Raw genomic sequence first — 22,730 nt, forward strand, 5'->3', positions numbered from 1 at the left:
GACGAGGAGGGCCTAGAGCAATGCTTACCCTCACCTCATAGAACAAAAGATGGCCCGAGTTTTTAAAAGTTCTTGGGTGGGAAAAGATTCATGTTTATTCACAGACGCAGGCGGGGATGTGTTAACTAAGGTGCTTGTGCAGCAGCTTCCCAAGATGGCCCCTGTCCCGGAGGCCCCTGGGATTCATAGCAGGACTTATTACAGGGTGTTGTGCCTGCGCAGTCTCTCACTCCTCGGGTTTGGTTCCCCGGCTGGGGCTGTAGCCCCTCACTGCCCCTGGTGGAAGGTCACACAAGGTGGATGTTCTGCGCATGTCCCTGGACCTGCTTTTCTCCAGCTGCTTCTGAAAGGCAACTTTAGAGAAGTTTGCAGGCTATTTTTAGATACCCTGCCCCATTGTTCAGAAACCCTGGTTGCATAGTGGTTAAGTGCTATGGCTGCTAACCAAAGGGTCGGCAGTTTGAATCCTCCAGGTGCTCCTTGGAAACCCTATGGGGCAGTTCTACTCTGTCCTATAGGGTGGGTATCAGTTGGAATTGACTTGACAGCACTGGGTTTCGTTTTTTTTTTTTTTTCAGTTTTGGCCCCATTGTTCTGGGGAATGGCTTTGTTTCTGCGCCCTGGCCCATTTCTTGTTACATTGTTTGCAGATTTGGGGGCCCCTCTGTTCTCTATCTTACTAAGTCTCTAGATTCCACACTCAAGGCTCTATTACCTCCCTAATAAAACCAAAAAACCCACTGCCGTTGAGTCGATTCCAACTCATAGCAACCCTATAGGATAGAGTAGAAGTGCCCCATAGAGTTTCCAAGGAGTGCTTAGTGGATTCAAACTGCTGACCTCTTAGGTTAGCATCCATAGCACTTAACCACTACGCCACCGGAGTTTCCAAACTCACTGCTGTCGAGTCGATTCTGACTCATAACAACCCTATAGGACAGAGTAGAACTGCTCCACAGAGTTTCCAAGGATTGTCTGGTGGATTTGAACTGCCGATCTTTCTCTTTTACTCGCTTCTCCTCTAACCACCAGTCTCTTTGCTGTTTCTCAGACTGGCACCCTCTGATCTCAGGGCCTTTGTTCTCTGTCTTAATTTCCTGTTACTTTAATTTGTTTATGGGAATTGCAGATTTGGGGGCAATCTCTTCCCTGTCTTAGAACCATCGAAGGCTCTGGGGTGGAAAGAGCTCCGCATGTTTAAGAGGCTGGAGTATGGTAGATGAGACAGGAGCAGGAGGTGAGGTCTGAGAAGTTGTCAGGGGCCAGATCGGGGGAGTATTGTGAGCTGTTGTTAGAAAGTTTGGATTTTACTTTAAATGCATTGTGAAGCCATTGGAAGTCTTTAAACAGGGAATTGACATGATTTGATTTATTATTTTAAATGTGCACTCTGGCTTCTCTGGGGTGATGGGATTTCGGGGGTTAAGTATGGAAGCAGAGAGATAAACTAGGGGGAGCCTGCTGAAGTGGTTTATGGAGAGTTGGTGCTCTAGGTGGAGAGAAATATCTTGGCGGTAAAACTGACAGGCAGTCTGTGGTGAGGTTTAAATACAGTAACATAAATAAAATTCCAAGCCTGTAGTAGACATTTAACATACACGAGTTCCCATCTTCCTCTGTGTCACAACTACATCAACAAAGTGATGCTTTTCTTTGGAATTGGACTTTGGAGGATGGTAAGTTAATAACCACATCTATTAGCTATTTTTTTTTTTTTCCCTTTGGAGGGAGGGCTGACGAGGAGATGGAGGTCGGCTCTTGCCAACCAACCTGCCTACTGGCAACACTTGCCTAAGGAGGGAGAGAATACAGAGGGGCAGAAAGCAGGGAAGGAGGGAAGAGAAGTACGGAAGGCAGGCTGACTGGAAGGAGAGAGGTTGTTTTTGTGTGTGGGAAGGGGCTGGCATAACAGCTGGATTTGCATCCTTAAAAATGACAAAATAGGTGTATCAGGGCAGGCTGCTGTGATCAGAGCTGGAAGGAATCTTCCAGAAACATCTCATCCAGCTTTCTCATTTTAGGAAAGTGAGGCCCAGAGAGAAGTGACCTGGTGCAAACCACACAGATAATGGGCGAGGCAGGGCTGGTAGTAAGACGTAGTGGAAGAGATTGATTTTAAAGTCGGACACCTGAGTACAGTCATTCATTTAATAAGTACATACTGAGCTCCTCTTATGTGTCAGACCAAACTCTAGACACTGGAGACAGATATAAGACAGACAAGGCCCCTGCCCTCGTGGAATTACATTCTAGTTCTTCTTACAGTAACTCTGCCATTACAGGTGAGATATTTAACCTCTATGAATCAGTTTCCTCTTCTCTGAAAACCCAAACAAACAAAACAAACCTGTTGCCATTGAGTTGATTCCAACTCATAGCAAGCCCATAGGGTTTCCAAGGCTCTAATCTTTATGGAAGCAGACTGCCACACCTTTCTCCTGTGGAGTGGCTGGTGGGTTCGAACTGCTGACCTTTTGGTTAGCAGCCGAGTGCTTAACCACCGTGCCACCAGAGCTTCTTTTCTCTAAAAAGGGAGTAATAATACTCCTTCAATTTGTATTAGTTCATTTATCCATTCTACAAATATTAAGTGTATATGATGCATCGGGCATTGTTCTAGATGCCGGTAACGCAAAATATACCAGGTAGACACAGCCCCTGCTTTCAGATATGACAGACTAGACTCAGTGTGGTTTTCATCCTAAAAGTCCATCAAAATCACCTGCGCTTTTAAAAAAAGTCACTGCTGCACTGGTCCCACTCCCAGACCTTCTGATTTAATTGGTCTGGGATGGGGCCCAGGCATCGCCATTTTTTAAATGTTCCCCAGGTGACTGTAATGTTCAGTGGGGTTAAGTCCCACAGAGTCAAAGGTAGAGGATGATGGGGATGATGACTGGGCGAGTGGAGGGCCAGGAGAGAGCTGTATGAGCACATAACCAGCTCAGGCTCCGGGGTTTTCCAGAAGGCTTCCCAGAAGATGTGACATTTAATGTAAGACCCTGAGCAGGAGCTAGTCCTGCAAAGGGAAGAAGGGACGGTGTCTGTGAAGACTGGAGACCTTCGGAGAATTGTTGTGGAGGTCAAAGGTGCTAACAAATGCAAACAAATGTAAACACCCCGGTCCCTGGCCAGGGATAAGCACTCCACCCAACGTTTCCATGCCTGTTTCTCTCCCTTTTTTCTTCTCTGCCACACTCCTCCTGCTTAATGTCCATTCTCCAATGCACCATGTTGACAGAACAACAGCTGATCCTCTGGCTTCCAGTAATGATCTGAACGAGCTTCCTCCTGTCATCCATCAGCCAGTGAACTGCTCACATGGACTGCTCCTCAGCAAGGCATGTGCCAGGCTCTCCGCCCCCTCCCCACAGCTCCCAGCGCCAGCTTTCCCACTGCAGCAGAGGGAACTGCCCGGCCCCTTTTCTGTGTGATTTAATCAGTATACTTCCCCCAACCCTCCACCTTCAAGCACTCAGACACAAAAAGCATTGTCTTCAATATTTGATTTGTTTTGCAAGGGCTTAGTACCTACCTGCTGGCAACCACGTAGGATGTGTTTGATAAATAGCCACTGAGATTTACCATAATCTACTTCCTTAAGAGAAATTCTTAGTGTTAAAATATAATTAAATCAAAGGATGGCTTTTTCCCAGAGTATAGAGTAGTTGTTAAGTGCTACAGCTGCTAACCAAAAGGTCGGCAGTTCGAATCCTCCAGGTATTCCTTGGAAACTATGGAGCAGTTCTACTCTGTCCTATAGGGTCGCTATGAGTCAGAATCGACTTGATGGCACTGGGTTTTTGGTTTTTTTTTTTTAGAGTAGTTCAGGAAACCTTGGTGGCATTGTGGTTAAGAGCTATGGCTGCTAACCAAAAGGTCAGCAGTTCGAATCCACCAGGCGCTCCTTGGAAACCCTGTGGGGCATTTCTACTCTGTCCTATAGGGTCAATAGAAGTCGGAATCAACTTATCGGTAACGGGTTTTTGTGGGTTAGAGTAGTTCACAGATGTGGGCCATATTCAGTAAAATATAAGTCTGTGAAGTCTGCCATTTTCAGCCTAAAATGAGAGGGAAATCTAACACTACTTTTATATCCTGGAGAATGAAGACATTCAATGACCTGTTCAAGCCTCTTCTGAAATAACCCTCAGCAAAACCTTAACTCACTCTCAAGGCCAGGGGTGGGCGCAGGGAAGGAAGCACAAACAGATTTGACTCCATGCTGATGTCTGCTGACTTAATCAGCGATTACAGCCAACATCAGGGTTAAGCAGAAGGACCCGGCATTGGTAAAGAAAAATCAGTTGAGTCGGTCCTCCTGGAAATGCCATTGTCTTATGCTGGGATGGGGGAAAGTTGGAGAGCCCTTCTATTTATAATCTTCTAAATGTGGCACAAACAGTTAAACCCTTGGCTGCTAACGGAAAGGTTGGCTGTTCAAATCCTCCTAGAGGTGCCTCGGAAGAAAGGAATGGCAATCTACTTCAGAAAAATCAGCCATCGAAAACCCCGTGGAACATAGTTGTACTCTGAAACACATGAACTTGCCATGACTTGGAATCGATTCGACAGCAACTGGTTTTAAAAGCAATGTAAAAGAAGGGTTATATTGTATTTCCTGCCTGTGAGGAAACTGATATTAGGGGTAGCCCCATCCTTTTTCTCCTCCCCCCCTTCTACTTTTCCCCATTTTGGGCCACTTTGACATATGGGTGAGACCAGAAACAAAGGTTGCGGTCTCATCCAGGCAGCCATCTGTCGACACTTGCCAGTGAACTGAATTTGCCAAGAACTCCCACTCAGCAGGGTCTTGGGAGAGGCAAAATGATAAGCATGTGTCTCTGATAAAGCCGGAGCCTTGGGTCATCTGGGCAGACTGGGGAGGCTGAATCCCTGGGGAAGGGATGAACGTGGAGACTGGTCTGGATCTCTCTCTGCCAGGAGGTGCTGCCATTGTAAGAAATGAAGGAACGAGGAGGCAGGATCAACAACTGAGATGTTTAAAGAGCCAGAAAGCTGGGACCAATTTTCTTCTGAGTCTGACCTTGCCAGATCCCTCTTTCTAAAAATCTACCATACTATCCGTGCACACTGGGTCTTTCTGGAGGCTTTGTGAGGGAGTGGAAAGCTGCTGGTTTGGAGCCAGACTGCCTGGGCGTGAGTCCACGATAAGCCTCTTGACTTTGATCAGGTGACTCCACTTCTCTCAGCCTCAGTTTCTGCTGTGAGAAAGAAAACAGTCTGCTCTCAGAACTGTTATGAATTTTAAATGAGCCAACATAGTTAACACCTGTATACTCCCAACACAGTGGCTGGGAGGTGGAGGGTCCTCAGCAAACTGGCTTTTCACTTCTAACTTTTTCCTTTCCTACCTCCCTCCCGCGCCCCCCCAAAAAAAAAAACAAACCCACTGTCATCAAGTCCATTCTGACTCCTAGCAACCCTATAGGACACATTAGAACTACCTCATAGGGTTCCCAAGGCTGCAAATCTTTACCCAAGCAGACCACCATGTCTTTCTCCCATGGAGTGGCTGGTGGGTTCGAACCATTGGCCTTTTGGTTGGCAGCCGAATGCTTAACCACTGCGCCACAACCATTGAAAACCCCATTAGGATTAGTGTGTAGGAGACGCTCATCTGGCCATCCCAAGAGGTGTTGCTCTTAGTTGTCCAACTCATGGCGATCCCACGTGTGCAGGGTAGAACTGTGCTCCACTGGGTTTTCAAAGCTGTGACCTTTCGGAACCAAACTGCCAGCCCTTTCTTCCGAGACTCCTTTGGGTGGGTTTGAACCACCAACTTTTCAGCTAGCCAAGTGCTTAACCATTTACACTACCCAGGAGGTGTTGTTGTGTGCCATCAAGTCACTCCCAACTCATAGCGACCCTATAGGACAGAGCAGAACTACCCCACAGGGTTTCCTAGGCTGTAATCCTTATAGGAGCAGATTGCCAGGTCTTTTCTCCTGAGGAGTGGCTGTTGGGTTTGAACCACTGACCTTTCAGTTAGCAGCAGAGTGCTTTAATCATTGTACCACCAGGGCTCCTTCAGGAGGTGTTAGAACAATAAAAGGTTTCATGAGCAACATCTTCATGCAGAGCGGGATAGACATGCGTTTTGCTGAGCTGATCGTAAATCTGAATGAAATAATTATGTAAAGTATTCAAAAGCAATTCAGTGAGAAGATGCCTCATCTGCATTGATGGGCTTTTCAATTACTCATTTTTAGTACTGCATTATACCATTCTCTGGCAATAATTATTAAACATTTCAACTGTATTGCAGTATAAAACTTAAAAGGCTGATTTATTTCCTAGGCATGAGACTACCTAGTATAACATTCCCTAATTATATGGCTCTATTTGTGGTAACCTATTTGTCATAGTGATTTTCTAGCATTGAGTTGAAACTGACACTAGTGCCAAGTGGAAGGTGAAGGAACAATGAGTTAAGTCCAGGGTTATGAGCCCTAGCTTTAGGGTCCTGCAGGACATGAGCCCAGGCTCCCGACTTCCTAGCCCCAGTCTCTGAATCTGTAAAATGGGGATAATTCCTATTGCACAGGATTACTGGTGTGATTATGTGAAATAATGGGTATAATGTGAAAGTGTTAGCAAGAACAGAGAATACAAAAGCAATAAATATTAGATATTATTGCCATGACTCTGCATCCTGGTAGTCCCTGGCTTTTACATTCAGCATGGGAGAACCTTCTCAGTTATTCAGCATGTATGTGTCAATCATAAACGAGGCTCCATTCTCTGATTGTCACTTTAAGAACTCAAAGGAAGTCCCAGTTATGGGGCCCCTAAATCTTTCAGCTGCCCTCCTGGGACATGGACCATCTTCATTTATCATCATGATACAGCCATTTTGTAAATAGGGACACTGAGGTACAGAGAGGTAAAAAGGAATGACTTTATTCAAGATCATTCAGTGATTAAGACAGAAATCGGACCCAGGTCTGCCTGCCTCTGGGTCCCTAGGTGGTGCAAACAGTTTGCACTTGGCCACTAACCTAAAGGTTGGCAGTCTGAACACGTCCAGTGGTACTACGGAAGAAAGTCCTGGAAATCTGCTTCCGTTGAGATTACAGCCGAGAAAACCCCACAGGTCTGCTCGGTAACATACGGGGTTGTCACGAGTCGGAAGCAACCTGGTGGCAAGGGGTTCGTTTCTGGTTTGTGCCTGACTCTGAAGCCCGTGCACGCTGTCTCCACAAGCCCGTGCCGACTCTCAGGATTCCAGAGGCACACTTCTCCTGATAGGGAGAGCTTTTCCTTCTCTCCCTGGTGTCTGCTCAAGGAGATATCACTTTTTTTATTGAAAGCTATGAAAAAAAACCCAAACGGTTGTCACGGAGTCGGCTCTCTGCCTCATGGTGACGCCGTGTGTTCTAGAGCAGAACTATGCTCCACAGGGTTTTCAAGGGCTGGTTTTTCAGAAGCAGATCACCAGGCCTTTCTTTGGAGGCACCTCTGAGTGGACTTGAACCTCCGACCCTTTGGTTGGCAGCAAAGTGCCTCAACTTTTTGCACTACCCAGGGCCTCCCTGAGAACTACCCACCCCTGGTACTTCCTCTAAAGTCCATCTCAACCTTTTCCAGCATCTCCCAACCCTCACGTGGAAGATGAGGCTTTTTCTTTAACCAACGGGTACACTGTGGATGATGTGCTCAGGCGATGGTCCTTACATACACACGCATGTGCGCACACGCGCATACCAGTTCCAGTGGGGCCTCTCTATTGTACTCCAGGCTCCCAAGCCAAGCTGGCTTAGGTGCAGGCCAGCTGGGCTGGTGCCCAGGCTACCAGTCTACAAAGAGCACTAAAACGTTGCTGGAAATGAATTGAGATGGAGAATTTTTTACCAGAATTGCTGAAAATGAACACTACATGAGGATAACAACAACAGAGACAGTAATTATATTTATTCAATATATACTTTGTGTCAGAAACCTCTCTAAATGCTTTTTATATATTAACTCATTTAAACACTTTAGCTCAATGAGGGAAACCCTGGTGGCGTAGTGGCTAAGTGCTATGGCTGTTAACTAAGAAGTCGGCAGTTTGAATCCACCAGGCGCTCCTTGGAAACTTACGGGGCACTTCTACTCTGCACTATCGGGTCGCTATGAGTCAGAATTGAATTGACCACAGTGGGTTGGTGGAGCCCAATGAGGTAGGTACTATTATTATCCCTTAGTTACAGATAAGGGGGTCTCTGGGTGGTGCAAATGGTTAACTCACTCAGCTCTTAATCAGATTGGAGGTTTGAGTCCGCCCAGAGGTATCTCAAAAGAAAGACCTGGAAATCTACTTCTGAAAAATCAGCCATTGAAAACTCTGCTCTGACACATGTGGGATCACCATGAGAAGGGCCAGGGGAGCCTGAGCCGAGGATGCTCATAACCACAAAATCTCTGCACTGTTCCTTTGCCAGTTTCCCTTGCGCTTCTCAGCTCTGGGAGGCAAAAGACACACCCCTGCGAAAGAGAAAATAAAGAAGAAAGGGTAGAAGAAAGTGACTAAAATGGAAATAAGAATCTGTTAGAAGAGATGCTCGTGCCAAATAACCCAGGAGAGAAAGTGATGCTGGTAACTTTGGTGAGGGGATGCAGCGGCCAGGAGGTGAAGGTGTCTATAGGGAAAGAGGATAGGATTTGGACCTAAATCTTTACAGACTAGAATGGGAATCATTTTCAAAACTACACTGAGCAATGCAACCAACACAGCCATTCAAAGTATGTCTCGGATGAGTTTAGGAAAACCTGGGAAAATGTTGAGGCTCCTAGGAAAATGGAAAAAACAAGACACAACATTATACATACAAAAAAAAAAAAAAATTGGGACCCTGGTGGCGCAGTGGTTAAGAGCTCAGCTGTTAACCAGTTCGAATCTACCAGCCACTCATTGGAAACCCTGCAGGGCACTTCTACTCTTTCCTGTAGGGTTCCTATGATTTGAAGTTAACTCGATGGCAACTGTTTGTTTTACTTGGTTTATGTAAAAAGTATAAATGGAGAAAATGCTAGAAGGAAACAAAGCAAAATTGTTGAAACAGTAGGGTATTTTTTTCCCTTTATTTTCTGCCTTTGTGAATGTCTCTATAATGAACTGAATTTTAAAAAGCAACCTAAGCGAAATCTTTGTTTCATTTTTAAAAATCTATATTGAAAGCTCCTTCATAAAAGACAAAGCAGCTGTCTTTCCTTTCATGACTTTTAGACTGAAAAAATACACATGGGAAACTAGAAAGAGTTGATTTAATGTCTGGGATTATTTTCTTTGGATTTTCACTCAAGTTCTACTGAAGTGGTTCAAAATCTCTTCCTAGACAGATTCAGTAATAACCTGCATTAATTTCATTCCCAGAGAAAGTAAAGATATGAAATTTTAACTATAAGGGATGATTACAATATCCCACAATTAAAAACAAGAAAATTTTCAACACTATGAAGTTTTTTAAGTAAAATGTGGAGTATCCACATGATGGGTCATTCCAAGTTCCTCTTCCAATGATCTAACTTATCCTCAGTTCCCATGTGGGAACTGGAGCCCTGACCTTGACCATTAGCCCTGATCTCTATGTCTGGGGCTCTACTTCCTGAAGACAAATGTCCCAGATGCCCCTACATGGACTTCTGAAAAGTATCCTCATGGATGTCTCACTATCATGGTGTACCCACTTGGTAGGACACTTGCTACTTCATCCAGGACCTTGATGTGGGTCAGGTTCATCTCTTGAAACTTGTGTCTGTCGAGCCAGAAAAGGTGAGACAACTTATCAGGAGAGAGAAACCAGACCAGAGTTGAGAAGGGCAGCCAAGATTAGATTTAGGAAGGAAGTATTGATTATTCGAGTTTGAGAAGAAAAGTGAGGCCGTAAATAGGATAAGAGAGGAGTAGATCCCTAAGGGAAAGCAGGGGTTGTGGTGTAGATTACAAAATGGGTATGGCATGTGGTTCAGGACTGAGATTGTGATAATTGAAAAGGTTTTGAAAGTCTTTAAAATCATTGCTAACAAAGTAGTTTGAGAAAATATTTGAAAGGACCCGTTCATGACCATGTGCCCAACCAGTTGCCTTAACTATAGATTGCAAGTATTCTATAAATTAAACCTTGTGCTCCTCTCTAAACCTTGGATACTATCTGGGTCAGCTCCATCTGGATGGATGGGAGCCAATCACAAGTCCCCAAACCTCCCCCTCCACTTGCAGGGAATAAAGCAGCCTGCGCACTTGCTAGTGAATCTCTTCCAAAGAGTGGGTTAGTATATCGTTCTGCTTTTATTTATAAACATTTTTCTTGAGCTGCAATTTTTTAAGGTAACTTAATTCAAGAAGGTTTATTTTAACTTGTATAAAAAAAGGGAATGTGATCCATGGAATGTTGTAATGAGGTCCTTTAAAAAATCTAAATGTCTTTGTTTAAAGCAATGTGTCATCATTTTAGAAAATACAAAAATGTATACAAAAGAAATAAAAATCACCCATAATATTACTACCAGACACAACTATTTCCACTGTAATAATGTTTTAATTTTCTGGTCTTGGGTGTACAGAGAAAAATCATAGATTGAAATGAGTAGTGAAGCCTTTTTAAGTGACCAGCATTTAGATGGTGGCTAAGATGGTAGGGGAAACCCTGGTGGCGTAGTGGTTAAGTGCTACAGCTACTAACCACCAGGCACTCCTTGGAAACTCTACGGGGCAGTTCTACTCTGTCCTACAGGGTCGCTGTGAGTCGGAATCGACTCGACGGCAGTGGGATAAGATGGTAGGGATTTTAAGGTCTATTCTAGACCACGGCGACATGGAGATGTGGAGGGAGTACATGAACAGGTTCTGATACGCCGAAAACTTGTCAGAAGAAGTTGATTGTTTTCTGAGAAGCAAACAACTTTGGAAGCATTCTCTGAATCGGAGGAAACAACCCTTTCTGTTCAATTGTGGATAAACAACTATATGTACCTGAGGTGGCTTCTGTGGCTTGGAAAACATTCTGCTTTGGCCAGGGGTCTTAATTTTAGCCCCTCTTGGATCTTTGGAAAGAGCACACACAGGCTTTGGCTTCGGACAGCCCTGGGTCAGAATTCAGACCAAGTCACTCTGAACTTCATTTTGTCATCTATAAAATGGGAATAATTATTCCCATCAAGGACTGAATGATGGACTATGTTAAGCATCTGGCACATAAAAAAAAAATTTTTTTTTTTTAATGTGCCAGATACTTAACATAAAAAACATAAAACATAAAAAACATAGTAGGTATTAATTAAATATTAGTTAATTAGTTCCTTTTGGCTTTCTCAGTATTCATGGTTTCTCAGTGTAGTCAGCTAGAACCCCAGCGAAGATTTTAAAGATTCATTGGTCAACTATGCAAGTCAAGCAAGTTGGATTTTTTGGAAATCTACCCTAACACCAACAAAGGATCAAAGTACCAAACAAGAGTAATATTTTCATTTAGCAAGGATGTGTCTGTTTGTGTTGGAAGTGGGTATTTAAGCATTGCGGGCCAGTCCAGTGTGGGACTAGGCTTGGTTAGAAATGAAACTTCTTATCTAACACAAGGGGAGATGACACTACCAGCAAGAACTGCAATAGGGAAACAAGTATAGGTATTAGATCCAGCTAGGGCTAATCTTAGCCCTGGCTCTATCCCTGTGGGACTTTGGGCAAGTTATTTAATCCATCTGTGTCACAGTGGCTTCCCCAAGATGATGCTTGTTAATACTTATTTCTCAGAGTTTGGGGGAAAGAAAACAATGTATGTAAAGTCCCCAACTAAAAGGGTACTAAAAAATGCTAGCTATTATCAAGGCTATTAAAAACCATCTAGGAAAACAAAGTCCACAGTCAGAAGCAAGTCTAGGGAGTTGCATAATTAAAGGAGCTAAAGCGATATTTCAAATGGCATCTCAAGAAGACAAAGTAAAGTATTATCATGACATGTGCAAAGAGCTGGAGATAGAAAACCAAAAGTGAAGAACACGCTCAGTGTTTCTCAAGCTGAAGGAACTGAAGAAAAAATTCAAGCCTCGAGTTGCAATAGTGAAGGACTCTATGGGGAAAATATTAAATTATGCAGGAAGCATCAAAAGAAGATGGAAGGAATACACAGAGTCATTATACCAAAAAGAATTAGTCGATGTTCAACCTTTTCAAGAGGTGGCATATGATCAGGAACCGATGGTACTGAAGGAAGAAGTCCAAGCTGCTCTGAAGGCATTGATGAAAAACAAGGCTCCAGGAATTGATGGAATATCAATTGAGATGTTTCAACAAATAGATGCAGTGCTGGAGATACTCACACGTCTATGCCAAGAAATATGGAAAACAGCTTCCTGGACAACTGACTGGAAGAGATCCATATTTATGCTTATTCCCAAGAAAGGTGATCCAACCGAATATGGAAATTATAGAACAATATCATTAATATCACACGGAAGCAAAATTTTGCTGAAGATCATTCAAAAATGGCTGCAGCAGTATATTGACAGGGAACTGCCAGAAATTCAGGCTGGTTTCAGAAGAAGACATGGAACCAGGGATATCATTGCTGATGTCAGATGGATCCTGGCTGAAAGCAGAGAATACCAGAAGGATGTTTACCTGTGTTTTATTGACCACGCAAAGGCATTCGACTATGTGGATCATGACAAATTATGGTAACATTGCGAAGAATGGGAATTCCAGAACACTTAATTTTGCTCATGAGGAACCTTTACATAGATCAAGAGGCAGTTGTTCGGACAGAACAAGGGGATACTGATTGGTTTAAAGTCAGGAAAGGTGTGCATCAGGGTTGTATTTTTTCACCATACCTGTTCAATCTGTATGCTGAGCAAATAATCTGAGAGGCTGGACTACATGAAGAAGAACAGAGCATGAGGATTGGAGGAAAGCTCATTAACAACCTGCGTTATGCAGATGACACAACCTTGCTTGCTGAAAGTGAAGAGGACTTGAAGCACTTACTAATGAAGATCAAAGACCACAGCTTTCAGTATGGATTGCACCTCAACATAAAGAAAACAAATGCATGTGAAAGCTGGACAATGAATAAGGAGACCGAAGAAGAATTGATGCCTTTGAACTGTGGTGTTGGTGAAGAATATTGACTATACCACAGACTACCAAAAGAAGGAACAAATCTGTCTTGGAAGAAGTACAACCAGAATGCTCGTTGGAAGCAAGGATGACGAGACTGCATCTTACATACTTTGGACATGTTGTCAGGAGGGATCAGTCTCTGGAGAAGGACATCATGCTTGGCAGAGTACAGGCTCAGTGGAAAAGAGGAAGACCCTCAATGAGGTGGATTGACACAATGGTTACAACAATGATCTCAAGCATTACAACCATTGTAAGGATGGCTCAGGACTGGGCAGTGTTTCGTTCTGTTGTACATGGGGTCACTATGAGTCGGAACCAACTCGACAGCACCTAACAACAACAACAAAGCGATATTGCAGCCCAGGTAGAGAGCTAGGAATCTAGTAACCTAGGGCAGGAGATAAGTATCCCTAGTTCTTCAGTGCACACCTGTTATGCACCCAGCACTGTGCTAAGAGCTGAGGAAACAATGATAAAAAGAAAACAAAAGACATAGTGCTTGCCCTCATGTAGCTTACAGATTCTTAGGGAAGTAGACACTAATCAAAGAATCACACTAGTGCATGTAAAATTAAAAGATATGTAAGGTGTCTGGAAGGAGAGAAACAGGGATGAGAACATATAATTTTTAGATTGATGTGTACCATGTTTCATTATAAGTTTAAACAGTTGAAAAGGGTGTAACTTTTGGTATAATCATAAATACTGGTATTTTAAAATAATGAGGTCAAATTATTCTTTTTAAATGTATACAATGATACTTATAACCATAGCAAATTAATATCTATCATCATCCTTTTAAAAAGATACAGTGTCACCTCCTTTATGTTTGTAAATTGTATTAATCACACATTCATTCATCTCTGCAACAATAACAACATATATGTACACATACATATATATTATATAAATTTTTAAAAACAAGAAAGTCGTAGAAGACTTTTCTATGAAAAGAATGAATGAGTGAGATGAGTTAAAAGAAGGAAGGAAGGAAGAGTATGAGAAAGTATAGGAGGAAGGAAATAGAAATTGACCAGGCTTTGGCATAGAAAGCACATGCTAGCTAGCTGAGTGCAGAAAGCAAGGAGGGAGATGGTACAATGGGTTAGGTAGGCAGGAACTAGGCTCTGTTAAGGAATTCACTCTTGATTCTGGAAGCATGAAAAGCCATTGAGTTGTTCTATGCAGGGAGATATTACAATTATATTTGTGTTTTTAAAAGATCATTTTGGATTGTAGTATAGAGAACAAATTCGAGAAAGGCAAGAGAGGATGTAAAAAGACTACTTAGAATGATTATCTATTAGTTCAGAGAAGAGATAATGAAATTTAGTTTAGGGTGGTGGTAGCGGACATGGAAAGATGTGGGATGGATTGAAGAGATATTAGGAAGGTAAGATGGACAGCAATTGGATATGGAGGATGGGGGAGAGAGAACAGCCAAGGATGATGCCCACATTTCTGATTTGCACAAATGGAGTAGGACCAGGTTGAGGGAAGATGGTAAAGTTAGTTGTTGACAAGGTAGATTTTAGGTGTTTTTGATGTATACAAGAGAAAATTCAAGTCAAAGTTAGCAGATTAGAGATACATTTCTAGAATTCAGAGAAGTGGCCAAGGCTGGAAATATAATTTTGTGAATCATCAGCACAGAAGTCGTAATTAAAGCCATGAACTGAATGAGATCATCTACAGAGAAATTATAAAGTTAGAACAGAAGGGAGCTTTGGGCTGAGTCTTGAGGAATTTCAAATTTAAAGGTCAGTAGAGGAGGACCAAGCATCAAAGAAAGTAGAGAAATAGTGGACAGGACCATGGGGGAGAGTTCAGGAAGGAGATATAGCACAGACGCCAAGGGAAGAGAGTGTTTCAAGAAGAAGGACTACGTATATAGCTATTGGATTCAGCATTACAGAAGCCATTGATGACCTTAGTTAGAGTTATTTTGGTAGAGTGATGAGGCCCAAAACCACAAGTGATTGAGTTGAGGAATAGGTGGGAGGTAAAATGAAGAAAGTATAGCCAATTGATTCAAGTAATATGACTGTGATGGAGAGAAGAGATATAGGACCATAACTGGAGGCAGGTGAGGGGTTAAGTGAGGGGCTCTTAGTTTTTAAATGGGAAAGAATTGAGTGGGTTTGGAAGATCAGAGGGAATGATTCCATTGGAAAGAGAAGTTGAATATAGAAGAGAGATAAATGTTAGAGTTAGGCAAGAGGGGATGGGACCAATGCAGAGGCGAAAGAGAAGTAAAGCTCCTCTGTTATAACAGGAATAAAGGAGAACAGGGTGGATGCAGATGAGAAAATGAGGGACTTTACATTTGATGACTTCTGGTTTTTTCTGTAAGGTAGAAGGCAAGATAATATATAGTAAGAGTGAAAGAGGAAAGATGAAGGTTGGAGGTTGGAGGAGAATGGATAAGATTGGAAATCATCCTTGCCAAGAGTGGGAAAGTAACAGAGTTTACTAGATATATAGAGCTGTGTTGGAGGGCAGAATTGAGACTAGGAGTCAGTTAATATAGGAGTTAATTGACCAGATCGCAGGTTTTGTCTAGTAGCACTGAGCAGCTCAGGTGTGAGCAGGGAGGTTGTAAATAGTTCTGTTCATCTAGGTGGATTGAGAGGTAAGGGAGTTTTTAGGGTGGTTTATGTCCTATATGAAAAATGAAGGTACACAAATAGCTAAGACAATGTTGATAAAGAAGAACAAGGAAGGGGTACTTGTCCAAGATAATAAATTATATCTGGGTATATACACAACGTTATGGGGTGGGAGTTGGGGAAAAATAAAACAGAATAGAAACAACATGCGTTTGGGAACCTGGTATATGATTAGATTGAACACATGCCCCATTTGCACGGGACAGTCTCAATTTTGCCTGTTGTCCAGAACAATTGTTAATAACACTCCTTTTCATTCTTGTTTTGATAATGAATTACATGGTTACCCTTTTATGAGAAAGGTAGGCTCATAAAAAAGTGGAGAAAGGACGTTAAATGACGTTTAAAAAAGCTCATCACTATCAAGGAAATGGGCCTCACAGAAATGTATAAACACACCACGTGACAGCAGAAGAATACACATTCTTCTCTAATGCACATGGAACATTCTCCAGGATAGATCATATTTAGCCCATAAAGCAAGGCTCTATAAATTTAAAAAGACTGAAATTGTACAAAGCATCTTCTCTGACCATAATAATATGACACTACAAATTGATAACAAGAACAAGGGAAATAAATACATGGAAACTAAATAACGCATTACTAAAAAAACCTATTAGATAAGAGAAGAAATCAAAAGTGAAATAAAAAAAAAATATTTAGGATTAAATGAGAATGAAAACACAACATACCAGAATCGTTGGGACATAGCAAAAGGAGTACTCAGAGGGAAATGTACAGCAATAAATGCATACACTTTCAGAAAGCAGAAAGGTCCAAAATAAATAACTTAACCTGATAATTTGAACAAATAGAAAAGGAAGAGAAAAAAAAAAACAAAGCTTTGAGAAGAGAGGAAATAATAAAGATCAGAGGAGAAATAAATGAAATAGAGAACAGAAAAACAATGGAATCAACAAGACTGGAAGTTTGTTCTTTTAAAGGATCAATAAAATAGACAAACCACTGACCAAACTGACAAAGGAAAAAAAACAAGAGGATGCAAATAACCAAATAAGAAAGGAAGTTGACAACATTACAACAGATTCAACTGAGATAAAGGGCATCATAACAGAATACTAAGAAAAACTGTATTCCAACAAATTTGAAAACCAAAAGAAATGGACAAATTTCTAGAAACATACTACCTACTAAACTAACACAAATAGAGATAGAAAATCTAAGCAGATCCATAACAAAAGAAGAGATTGAAGATGTCATCAAAAAACTCCCAACAACAACAAAAAATCTCAGCCCAGATGGCTTCACTGGGGAATTTTACCAAACATTCAGAGAACTAACACCAATTCTCTCATACTCTTCCAAAACATAAAAAAGGAAGGAATACTCCTCAACTTATTCTGTGAAGCCAGCATCACCCTAGTACCAAAACTGGGTAAAGACACTACAAAAAAAGAAAATTACAGACCAATAACCCTCATGAATATAGACACAAAAATTCTTAACAAAATTCTAACCAACAAAATTCAACCGCATGAGATCCGGGGCCAAGATGGCGGACTAGGTGGACGCTACCGCGGATCCCTCTTGCAACAAAGACTCGGAAAAACAAGGGAATCGATCACATACATAACAATCTACGAACTCTGAACAACAAGCACAGACTTAGAGACGGAAAACGAACAAATACGGGCAGACAGCGACTGTTTTCAGAACTAGGAGCCAGCGCACCAGCTGACTACTTGGAAAATCTAGTTTCCCAGTGATGGCTCGGAGACAGCAGTCCATATCACACCACATAAAGAAACAGACCATGACAGCTTCTCCAACCCCCCAAACAAAAGAATCAAAATCTTTCCCAAATGAAGACACAATCCTGCAATTATCAGATACAGAATATAAAAAACTAATTTACAGAATGCTTAAAGATATCACAAATGAAATTAGGATAAATGCAGAAAAAGCCAAGGAACACACTGATAAAACTGTTGAAGAACTCAAAAAGATTATTCAAGAACATAGTGGAAAAATTAACAAGTTGCAAGAATCCATAGAGAGACAGCATGTAGAAATCCAAAAGATTAACAATAAAATTACAGAATTTGACAACGCAATAGAAAGTCAGAGGAGCAGACTCGAGCAATTAGAATGTAGACTGGGACTTCTGGAGGACCAGGGAAACAACACCAACATAGCTGAAAAAAAATCAGATAAAAGAATTTAAAAAAATGAAGAAACCCTAAGAATCATGTGGGACTCTATCAAGAAGGATAACTTGCGAGTGATTGGAGTCCCAGAACAGGGAGGGGGGACAGAAAACACAGAGAAAATAGTTGAAGAACTCCTGACACAAAACTTCCCTGACATCATGAAAGACGAAAGGATATCTATCCAAGATGCTCATCGAACCCCATTTAAGATTGATCCAAAAAGAAAAACACCAAGACATATCATCATCAAACTTGCCAAAACCAAAGACAAACAGAAAATTTTAAAAGCAGCCAGGGAGAAAAGAAAGTTTTCCTTCAAGGGAGAATCAATAAGAATAAGTTCAGACTACTCAGCAGAAACCATGCAGGCAAGAAGGGAATGGGACGACATATACAGAGCACTGAACGAGAAAAACTGCCAACCAAGGATCATATAGCCAGCAAAACTCTCTCTGAAATATGAAGGAGAAATTAAGATATTTACAGATAAACACAAGTTTAGAGAATTTGCAAAAACTAAACCAAGACTGCAAGAAATGCTAAAGGAGATTGTTTGGCCGGATGACCAATAATATCAGGTACCAGCACAATACAAGGTTACAGAACAGAACGTCCTGATATCAACGCAACTCAAACAGGGAAAGCACAAAAACAAACAAATTAAGACTAATTCTAAAAAATAAATAAATAAACAAAATAATACACACAACAGGAAATCATGGAAATCAATAGATAAACGGTCAAAATAATCAAAAAGAGGGACTAAATATAGAAGGCATTGAACTGCCAGATGGAGAGTGATACAGGGCGAAATAGAAGGATACAAGTTAGGTTTTTACTTAGAAAAATAGGGGTAAATAAAAAAGTAACCACAAAAAGGAATATCAATTCCATAACTCAAGAAAAAAGCCAAGAAAAACGTAACGACTCAATAAACACAAAGTTAAACATTATGAAAATGAGGATCTCACAAGCTACTAAGAAAAACGTCTCAGCACAAAAAAGCATGTGGAAAAATGAAATGGCCAACAACACACATGAAAAGGCATCAAAATGACAGCACTAAAAACTTACTTATCTATAATTATGCTGAATGTAAATGGACTAAATGCACCAATAAAGAGACAGAGAGTCACGGACTGGATAAAAAAACACGATCCATCTATATGCTGCCTACAAGAGACACACCTTAGACTTAGAGACACAAACAAACTAAAACTCAAAGGATGGAAAAAAATATATCAAGCAAACAATAAGCAAAAAAGAAGAGGAGTAGCAATATTAATTTCTGACAAAATAGACTTTAGACTTAAATCCGCCACAAAGGATAAAGAAGGACACTATATAAAGATAAAAGGGACAATTGATCAGGAAGACATAACCATATTAAATATTTACGCACCTAATGACAGGGCTGCAAGATACATAAATCAAATTTTAACAGAATTGAAAAGTGAGATAGACACCTCCACATATATAGTAGGAGACTTCAACACACCACTTTCGGAGAAGGACAGGACATCCAGTAAGAAGCTCAATAGAGACATGGAAGACCTACTTACAACAATCAACCAACTTGACCTCATAGACTTATACAGAACTCTACACCCAACTGCTGCAAAATATACTTTTTTTTCTAGCGCACATGGAACATTCTCTAGAATAGACCACATATTAGGGCATAAAACAAATCTTTCCAGAATCCAAAACATCGAAATATTACAAAGCATCTTCTCAGACCACAAGGCAATGAAGCTAGAAATCAATAACAGAAAAACGAGGGAAAAGAAATCAAATACTTGGAAAATGAACAATACCCTCCTGAAAAAAGACTGGGTTATAGAAGACATCAAGGAGGGAATAAGGAAATTCATAGAAAGCAACGAGAATGAAAATACTTCCTATCAAAACCTCTGGGACACAGCAAAAGCAGTGCCCAGAGGCCAATTTATATCGATAAGTGCACACATACAAAAAGAAGAAAGAGCCAAAATCAGAGAACTGTCCCTACAACTTGAACAAATAGAAAGTGAGCAACAAAAGAATCCATCAGGCACCCGAAGAAAACAAATAATAAAAATTAGAGCTGAACTAAATGAATTAGAGAACAGAAAAACAATTGAAAGAATTAACAAAGCCAAAAGCTGGTTCTTTGAAAAAATTAACAAAATTGATAAACCATTGGCTAGACTGACTAAAGAAAAACAGGAAAGGAAACTAATAACCCGAATAAGAAACGAGAAGGACCACATCACAACAGAACCAAATGATATCAAAAGAATCATATCAGATTACTACATAAAATTGTACTCTAACAAATTTGAAAACCTAGAAGAAATGGATAAATTCTTGGAACAATACTACTTACCTAAACTAACACATTCAGAAGTAGAACAACTAAATAGACCCATAACAAAAAAAGAGATTGAAACGGTAATCAAAAAACTCCCAACAAAAAAAAGTCCTGGCCCAGATGGCTTCACTGCAGAGTTCTACCAAACCTTCACAGAAGACTTAACACCATTACTATTGAAGGTATTTCAAAGTATAGAAAAAGACGGAATACTACCCAACTCATTCTATGAAGCTACCATCTCCCTGATACCAAAACCAGGTAAAGACATTACAAAAAAAGAAAATTTTAGACCTATATCCCTCATGAACATAGATGCAAAAATCCTTAACAAAATTCTAGCCAATAGAATCCAACAACACATCAAAAAAATAATTCACCCTGATCAAGTGGGATTTATACCAGGTATGCAAGGCTGGTTTAATATCAGAAAAACCATTAATGTAATCCATCACATAAATAAAACAAAAGATAAAAACCACATGATCTTATCAATAGATGCAGAAAAGGCATTTGACAAAGTTCAACACCCATTTATGATAAAAACTCTAACCAAAATAGGAATTGAAGGAAAATTCCTCAACATAATAAAGGGCATATATGCAAAGCCAACGGCCAATATCACTCTAAATGGAGAGAACCTGAAAGCATTTCCCTTGAGAACGGGAACCAGACAAGGATGCCCTTTATCACCGCTCTTATTCAACATCGTACTTGAAGTCCTAGCCAGGGCAATTAGGCTAGACAAAGAAATAAAGGGTATCCAGATTGGTAAGGAGAAAGTAAAGCTATCACTATTTGCAGATGACATGATCGTATACATGGAAAACCCTAAGAAATCCTCCAGAAAACTACTGAAACTAATAGAAGAGTTTGGAAGAGTCTCAGGATATAAAATAAACATACAAAAATCACTTGGATTCCTCTTCATCAACAAAAAGAACACCGAAGAGGAAATAACCAAATCAATACCATTCACAGTAGCCCCCAAGAAGATAAAATACTTAGGAATAAATCTTACCAAGGATGTAAAAGACCTATACAAAGAAAACTATAAAACTCTGCTACAAGAAATTCAAAAGGACACACTTAAATGGAAAAACATACCCTGCTCATGGATAGGAAGACTTAACATAGTAAAAATGTCTATTCTACCAAAAGCCATCTATACATACAACGCACTTCCAATCCAAATACCAATGTCATACTTTAAGGGACTAGAGAAACAAATCACTAATTTCATATGGAAAGGAAAGAACCCCCGGATAAGCAAAACATTACTGAAAAAGAAGAAGAAAGTGGGAGGCCTCACCCTACCTGATTTCAGAACCTATTATATAGCTACAGTAGTCAAAACAGCCTGGTACTGGTGCAACAACAGGCACATAGACCAATGGAACAGAATTGAGAATCCAGATATAAATCCATCCATTTATGAGCAGCTGATATTTGACAAAGGACCAGTGTCAGTCAATTGGGGAAATAATAGTCTTTTTAACAAATGGTGCTGGCATACCTGGATATCCATTTGCAAAAGAATGAAACAGGACCCATACCTCACACCATGCACAAAAACTAACTCCAAGTGGATCAAAGACCTAAACATAAAGACTAAAACGATAAAAATCATGGAAGAAAAAATAGGATCTACCCTAGGAGCCCTAATACAGGGCATAAACAGAATACAAAACATTACCAAAAATGATGAAGAGAAACCAGATAACTGGGAGCTCCTAAAAATCAAACACCTATGCTCATCTAAAGACTTCACCAAAAGAGTAAAAAGACCACCTACAGACTGGGAAAGAATTTTCAGCTATGACATCTCCGACCAGTGCCTGATCTCTAAAATCTATATGATTCTGTCAAAACTCAACCACAAAAAGACAAACAACCCAATCAAGAAGTGGGCAAAGGATATTCACACACATTTCACTAAGGAAGATATTCAGGCAGCCAACAGATACATGAGAAAATGCTCTTGATCATTAGCCATTAGAGAAATGCAAATTAAAACGACGATGAGATTCCATCTGACACCAACTAGACTGGCATTAATTCAAAAAACACAAAATAATAAATGTTGGAGAGGCTGCGGAGAGACTGGAACTCTCATACACTGCTGGTGGGATTGTAAAATGGTACAACCACTTTGGAAATCCATCTGGCGTTATCTTAAACAGTTAGAAATAGAACTACCATACAACCCAGAAATCCCACTCCTCGGAATATACCCTAAAGATACAAGACCCTTCACACAAACAGATATATGCACACCCATGTTTATTGCAGCTCTGTTTACAATAGCAAAAAGCTGGAAGCAACCAAGATGTCCATCAACGGATGAATGGGTAAATAAATTGTGGTATATTCACACAATGGAATACTACGCATCGATAAAGAACAGT

General features: G+C 40.7%; 1 protein-coding gene and 1 long non-coding RNA gene across 3 annotated transcripts in view; one reads left to right on the plus strand and one right to left on the minus strand.

Moving 5' to 3' along the window:
- The window catches only part of SPON1 (spondin 1), a 353,087-nt gene that overhangs the window by 86,566 nt on the left and 243,791 nt on the right, over nt 1-22,730 (plus strand). The window lies entirely within an intron of this gene.
- The window catches only part of LOC126079464 (uncharacterized), a 79,852-nt gene continuing 58,476 nt past the window's right edge, over nt 1,355-22,730 (minus strand). Inside the window, exons 2-3 of the long non-coding RNA XR_007518215.1 lie at nt 6,003-6,141; nt 1,355-5,225 (exon numbers count right to left, since the gene is read on the minus strand). This is a non-coding gene — a long non-coding RNA (uncharacterized LOC126079464). The remainder of the gene's footprint in view (nt 5,226-6,002; nt 6,142-22,730) is intronic.

This window comes from Elephas maximus, chromosome 7, assembly GCF_024166365.1.
Source record: "Elephas maximus indicus isolate mEleMax1 chromosome 7, mEleMax1 primary haplotype, whole genome shotgun sequence".
Taxonomy (NCBI): domain Eukaryota; kingdom Metazoa; phylum Chordata; class Mammalia; order Proboscidea; family Elephantidae; genus Elephas; species Elephas maximus.